Below are 7,500 nucleotides of genomic sequence, written 5' to 3' on the forward strand. Positions count from 1 at the left end.
ACCTGCGGAAGGATCATTATTGTGTTCCTATCCGTAAATATTATAAAAAAACAAACAAACAAACAAACAAACAAACAAACAAAAAAAGAATAAAAAAGAAAAATTATTTTCTTTTTTTTCTTTTCATTCATTTATTTGAATGTTTTTCTTTTTTTTCTTTTTTTTTTTACTCCTTGTATTGTAGTATAATGAAAATTATATCGCATACATTGTATTTGAACGCAACAAACCTTTAAACATATATAGTTGTACTTATTATTTATAAAAATAATATAAATGATAAGTTAATTTGTTCTCATTAACGTGTAATTCCTTAAAAATATATAGAAATTAAATAAAATGTAATAAAAAAGGAATTACTGTTTTTGTTGGACTAAGACATGCGCAACTTGTAAATGTTTGGGTTGAAAATTACAATTTATTGAAAGATGTTTTAAAATAATTTATATATTATATACGAAAACGAAATGTTATTCTTTCAATAAATTAAAAACTCTTGACGTTAAATTAAAATAAACAAAAAATTATCACTCTAAGCGGTGGATCACTCGGCTCATGGGTCGATGAAGAACGCAGCTAACTGTGCGTCATCGTGTGAACTGCAGGACACATGAACATCGACATTTTGAACGCATATTGCAGTCCATGCTGTTATGTACTTTAATTAATTTTAAAGTGCTGCTTGGACTACATATGGTTGAGGGTTGTAAGACTATGCTAAATTAGTTGCTTATTCTTTTAGTCAATTAAAAGAATTTAAGCACATGGTATATTACTGGATTGTATTTTTCAATCCATAATATTAATAGCATAAAAAGAAATATAGAAAATATATTCTTGAACACCTCATATTTGAACGAAATTTTATAATAAATAAGAATCTTAGTATTCCCAAAAACAATAAAATTTCAATATTATTATTTCAAATAATATATACATTTAGAGGAACGTCTAGCATAAAATATTATTTTATTCTAGGATTGCCTTAAATGTAAAAAACCAAGAAAATAATATTGTTGTTATAATGAAGTAAGTAGTACGGGATGAAAAGATTGAATATTTATTATTAAGAAAATTATATTGGTGTTAAGAAATAATTATGTATGTTTCTTTAAAATAGCAAAAAGCTAAAATATAAAATAAATATAAATATTTTTATACAACCTCAACTCATATGGGACTACCCCCTGAATTTAAGCATATTAATGAGGGGAGGAAAAGAAACTAACAAGGATTTTCTTAGTAGCGGCGAGCGAAAAGAAAATAGTTCAGCACTAAGTCACTTTGTCTATATGGCAAATGTGAGATGCAGTGTATGGAATATCTTAATATCTAGTATGAGAAATTAACGATTTAAGTCCTTCTTAAATGAGGCCATTTACCCATAGAGGGTGCCAGGCCCGTATAACGTTAATGATTACTAGAAAGATATTTCCAAAGAGTCGTGTTGCTTGATAGTGCAGCACTAAGTGGGTGGTAAACTCCATCTAAAACTAAATATAACCATGAGACCGATAGTAAACAAGTACCGTGAGGGAAAGTTGAAAAGAACTCTGAATAGAGAGTTAAATAGTACGTGAAACTGCTTAGAGGTTAAGCCCGATGAACCTGAATATCCATTATGAAAAATTCATCATTATAACTGTGATATTTATAATATTATAGTAATAGTGTGCATTTTTTTCATATAAGGACATTGTAATCTATTAACATAATAAAATATTTATCAAAAGATCATTGGTGTTAAGTTTATTCAAATTAATTTGCTTTTAGCTTATTAACATAGAATAAATACTGATGATTTGATAAAGTGTTGATAGATTTTACATATATAATGCTTAAATTCTTTTGAATTTTACAATAATATTATTATCATTGATTTTAATATTAATTGTATGCATTTATATGATTAACAATGCGAAAGATTCAGGATACCTTCGGGACCCGTCTTGAAACACGGACCAAGGAGTCTAACATATGTGCAAGTCATTGGGTTATATTAAACCTAATGGCGAAATTAACTTAACTTTTATATAATGGGATTAATTTTTAGTGAAATATTTTACTATTAATTCAATCCCGGGGCGTTCCATATAGTTATGTATAATGATAATTTATTATTATTTATACCTCTAACTGGAGCGTACCTTGAGCATATATGCTGTGACCCGAAAGATGGTGAACTATACTTGATCAGGTTGAAGTCAGGGGAAACCCTGATGGAAGACCGAAACAGTTCTGACGTGCAAATCGATTGTCAGAATTGAGTATAGGGGCGAAAGACCAATCGAACCATCTAGTAGCTGGTTCCCTCCGAAGTTTCCCTCAGGATAGCTGGTGCATTTAAATATTATGTAAAATAATCTTATCTGGTAAAGCGAATGATTAGAGGCCTTAGGGTCGAAACGACCTTAACCTATTCTCAAACTTTAAATGGGTAAGAACCTCACCTTTCTTGATATGAAGGTTGAGGTTATGATATAATGTGCCCAGTGGGCCACTTTTGGTAAGCAGAACTGGCGCTGTGGGATGAACCAAACGTAATGTTACGGTGCCCAAATTAACAACTCATGCAGATACCATGAAAGGCGTTGGTTGCTTAAAACAGCAGGACGGTGGACATGGAAGTCGTAATCCGCTAAGGAGTGTGTAACAACTCACCTGCCGAAGCAACTAGCCCTTAAAATGGATGGCGCTTAAGTTGTATACCTATACATTACCGCTAAAGTACATGATTTATAATACAATTTCGGTTGGATTATAAATTTTGAAACTTTAGTGAGTAGGAGGGTACAATGGTGTGCTTAGAAGTGTTTGGCGTAAGCCTGCATGGAGCCGCCATTGGTACAGATCTTGGTGGTAGTAGCAAATAATCGAATGAGACCTTGGAGGACTGAAGTGGAGAAGGGTTTCGTGTGAACAGTGGTTGATCACGAGTTAGTCGGTCCTAAGTTCAAGGCGAAAGCCGAAAATTTTCAAGTTTTAATGAATTGTTGAGAATATATAATTATTATGTTTTCTTCATAGTAATTAAACACTTGAATAATTTTGAACGAAAGGGAATACGGTTCCAATTCCGTAACCTGTTGAGTATCCGTTTGTTATTAAAAATGGGCCTTGTGCTCATCCTGGCAACAGGAACGACCATAAAGAAGCCGTCGAGAGGTATCGGAAGAGTTTTCTTTTCTGTTTTATAGTCGTACTACCATGGAAGTCTTTCGAAGAGAGATATGGTAGATGGACTAGAAGAGCATGACATTTACTGTTGTGTCGATATTTTCTCCTCGGACCTTGAAAATTTATGGTGGGGTTACGCAAACTTCTCAACAGGCCGTACCAATATCCGCAGCTGGTCTCCAAGGTGAAGAGTCTCTAGTCGATAGAATAATGTAGGTAAGGGAAGTCGGCAAATTAGATCCGTAACTTCGGGATAAGGATTGGCTCTGAAGATTGAGATAGTCGGGCTTGATTGGGAAGCAATACCATGGTTTATGTACTCGTTCTGGGTAAATAGAGAATTTCGGTTCTTGTTCCCCGGATAGTAGTTACGTAGCCAATTGTGGAACTTTCTTGCTAAAATTTTATAAGAATTATATCGCAAGATATATATTCTTATTTAATTATAACGATTATCAATTAACAATCAATTCAGAACTGGCACGGACTTGGGGAATCCGACTGTCTAATTAAAACAAAGCATTGTGATGGCCCTAACGGGTGTTGACACAATGTGATTTCTGCCCAGTGCTCTGAATGTCAAAGTGAAGAAATTCAAGTAAGCGCGGGTAAACGGCGGGAGTAACTATGACTCTCTTAAGGTAGCCAAATGCCTCGTCATCTAATTAGTGACGCGCATGAATGGATTAACGAGATTCCTACTGTCCCTATCTACTAGGGAGTTGTTTGTAGAACCTCGAAGTGAACGGACGTGTTTGCGCATCATTGCGAGTTTTTAAAAGCGATTTTAAAAGTATTTTTCAGTATTTCTGAAAGTGATAAAATTTTTCGGTTTTTCCGGTCTGTCGGTAGCCTGTAGTGAAATAGACACAGTAAGCAGGTACGTGAGGGATTATACACATCGTGTGTATTCCCAAAAGTGTGTAAGGATAGCGGCTTAGGCCATTAACGTAGTGTGTATTAGTGAACGAAGTGTGGGATTTCCCAGCAGTGCGGGTATAGCGGCATCTGCCATTAACAAACCCTTGTACAGTGCAGGTAGTGGAAGTGCGGTTGTCTGTATTGTGCGTTAGTGTTGTGTAGGAGAAATGCCTCCACCACGGAGGAGAGGGGCAAAAGCCCCAGCGGAGAGCGAAGACTCCGGGCCTTCAATGGTCCAGGTGGAGTCATCGACGGACGAGGACGGAGTGGGGCAACCCTTACGGCCCCCACCCAAGAGGAAGGCGCGACTAGGTTCGCCACCACAGGCGAACTCAGGAGAGAGCGGTACAGATGGGGTACTCCAGAAGCTGGGTACGGTTGCAACCAAAGCAGCCGTAGACCAGAAGACGGCGGCGAAGGACGGAGCCAGTGGAAGCAGGCAAGGTTGCCCAAACAGCAAGGTAGGGGGCAACAAGGGGGGTAAAGGGGGTGTTATTGGGGTTGAGGGCCATGTTACGGCGATGAAAGCCGTAACAGCCCAGTTGAACGAGGTTGTGTTCGGGGCGAAAAGCCTCGAAGTCACAACGATGAAGGAACTCGTAGGGATCGCCTCTAAATATGAGGAGATCCTTATGAGTGTCCTGACGGAAAATGCTCATCTTCGTGGGCAAATTGAGGGTTTGAAGGGTGGTATTGGGACATCTTCTGTCCCTCGGAGCACAGCAGGGGCGGCTGCTGCTGCTCCCTCGGCGCCTGCCCCTCCAGCACCCGTGCTGGAGGCAATTGCGCCGACGGTGAGGAAACCAGTGGAAACCTGGTCGGTTGTTGTGAGGAGCAAGGCTCCTGTGACTTCCTCAAAGGAAGTCATAAATAAAGTTGTTAAGGAGGTGGGTCCTTCACTAGGTGTTCGCGTCCATGACGTGAAGACAATAAAGGGGGGTGGCGTAGTGATACGCACTCCCTCTGTTGCTGAGAGGGAGAAAGTGGCGAGCAACGCCAAATTCGGTGAAGTAGGGTTGGACGTTAGCGTCAATAAAAAGTTGGGCCCCAGGGTTGTTGTACAGGGTGTACATACGGAGATATCCCATGAAGAATTCATGGAGGAGCTGTTTCGGCTGAACCTTCGGGAGTTCAGCCCAGAGTCCAAAAAGACGGACGTGAGGATGGTCAGTCGTCCCTGGAAGGTGGCGACTGATGGCAGGACAAATGTTGTCCTAGAGGGTACGGACAAACTAATGTCCACCCTCCTAGATGCGGGTAGGTGCTACGTGAGGTGGTTCTCCTTCCGTGTCCGTGCGGATAGTCCCGTGACCGGCTGCTTCCGGTGCATGGGTTTTGATCACCGAGTGGCAGAATGTAGGGCCAAGGCCGACGTCTGTCGGAGGTGTGGTCAGGAGGGCCACAAGGCAGCCAGTTGCGTCAATGCCCCCCATTGTCGCAACTGTGCATTTAAAGGAAGGCCAGCTGGACATCTCATGATGTCGGCTGCCTGTCCGATTTACTGTGGGGTTGTCGGACGTGCTCTCGCCAGACATTAATGGGTGAGATTTTTCAATTAAATTGCCAGAATTCTTATGCAGTTATGTGCGAGTTAGGGAGTTGCATGATAGAGGCTGGGTGCAGCATCGCCTTACTCCAGGAGCCATACGCCACCAATTTTGGAATGGTAAGTGGTCTTCCTGGGGGTTTCAGGGTCTACACGGACCTTAGGTGTAATGCTGCAATAGTTGTGACTGACCCAAGCTATGACTGCATAGTTTTGGATTCGTCACAAGAGGGTGTATGTGTTTCTGTAGAGGGGGTGTTCGGTAGACTGATTGTTGCTAGCATGTATTGTAAGTTTAGGGAACCTATAGAGCCTTATCTGCGATACATGGATAACCTACTACTCCTTGCGAGTGGTAGCCCATTTATCCTAGGGATGGATGCGAATGCCACGTCCTCGATGTGGTTTAGCAAGTTTTCTCGATGGGCGCACAGATATCGGAGCCACATTCGGGGTCGGGCATTAAGCGAATGGATGGCCGCTAACAGCCTCCACATCCTAAATGAGCCAAGCGTGTGGTACACATTTCATGGTCCTAGAGGGGGGAGCGACATTGACGTGTCCTTGATCAATGAGGCAGCAAATAGGGCGTTCAGTTTTAGGTGGGAGATTATGGGAGGGTGGGGATTGAGCGATCATAATTTGATTAAAATTATGGTTACTCCTAATTCCCCTCCCTCGACGCATGCAAGTCCATTGCGGCGATGGCGTACCTCTGGTATCGACTTGAACCAATATGGACAGTGTGTTAGGGAAGCGGTATTGGACATACCGCTTAGTGAGTTTGAAAATCTGGGGGTGGACGAGCAAATTGCTCGGTTGTACGAATTGGTCTGGGGAGTGAACGATAGGTTGTTGAAGAAATATAAGGATTTTAGGGTTAGGAAAATAAAGTGGTGGACGCAGGAATTAACCCTGAAGAGGAGGGCTGTCCGGCGATTGAGACGGAAGTTTCAACGCGCTCGGCGGTCAAATTCGGATAGGTTGGCCCAGATTAGGAACGATTTTAGTTGTGCGATGCATGAGTATAAGGCCATGCTAATTAAAATCAAAGAAGAGGAGTGGAGGGGGTTCGTTAATGAGCATAGGGATGACCCCTGGGGTCAGGTCTTAAGGATTTGTAGGGGTCGTAGGAGGGAGGACATCACTTCTCTTCGTGTTGACGACACTGTGTTATCAACATGGAGTGAGTGTGCAGGGGTTCTGTTAGGAGCATTCTTTCCTAGGGCTGAGGAGCTGGCACCTCTTGCACAAGAGGTACCGGTTCCTCCACTTGATGATGGGGAGTTGGGATATGCCTTTAGCCTGGTTAGGTCTAAACGATCCCCAGGTCTTGATGGTTTGAACGGAGAGTTGTGCAAAAGCTTGTGGAAGTTCATTCCGGAATACTTGGAGGTCATTTACGATAAGTGCATTTGTGAGGGGTATTTTCCACGTGAGTGGAAAAGTGCTAGGGTTGTTCCTCTCCTGAAGTCACCTGATAAGATTAGGAGTGATCCACGATCTTATCGGGGCATCAGTCTTCTTCCAGTGCTGGGTAAAGTACTGGAGAGGGTTATGGTGGAACGGCTTCAGGAGCTAACGCGGGATTTGAGGTCGGATAGGCAGTATGGCTTTAGGAAGGGACGTAGTGTAGAGGACGCCTGGATGTATGTTCAGCGTGCTGTCCGGGAGAATGCCAACAAATATGTCCTTGGCATATTTGTCGATTTCAAGGGGGCATTCGATCACCTAATCTGGGATCGCGTGATTCAACGATTGGAGGAACTTGGCTGTCCGGAAATTAGTCTCTGGCAGAGCTACTTTTCGGACAGAAAAGCCTCTATCGTAGGAATGAATGGTAGCGCGGACATTAG

General features: G+C 41.8%; 2 non-coding genes and 1 pseudogene across 2 annotated transcripts in view; all 3 read left to right on the forward strand.

The window, feature by feature from the left end:
- The window catches only part of LOC128923769 (small subunit ribosomal RNA), a 1,990-nt gene extending 1,971 nt beyond the window's left edge, over positions 1 to 19 (forward strand). The window contains exon 1 of the ribosomal RNA XR_008472499.1: positions 1 to 19. This exon is cut by the window's left edge and continues 1,971 nt beyond it. This is a non-coding gene — a ribosomal RNA (small subunit ribosomal RNA).
- Positions 20 to 528: 509 nt separating this feature from the next.
- LOC128923757 (5.8S ribosomal RNA) lies at positions 529 to 707 on the forward strand. The gene has a single exon (XR_008472488.1). It is a non-coding gene; the product is annotated as a 5.8S ribosomal RNA (ribosomal RNA).
- Positions 708 to 1,160: 453 nt separating this feature from the next.
- The window catches only part of LOC128923783 (large subunit ribosomal RNA), a 9,321-nt pseudogene continuing 2,981 nt past the window's right edge, over positions 1,161 to 7,500 (forward strand).

The sequence above is a fragment of the Zeugodacus cucurbitae genome, unplaced genomic scaffold (assembly GCF_028554725.1).
Source record: "Zeugodacus cucurbitae isolate PBARC_wt_2022May unplaced genomic scaffold, idZeuCucr1.2 ctg00000038.1, whole genome shotgun sequence".
Classification (NCBI taxonomy): Eukaryota; Metazoa; Arthropoda; class Insecta; order Diptera; family Tephritidae; genus Zeugodacus; species Zeugodacus cucurbitae.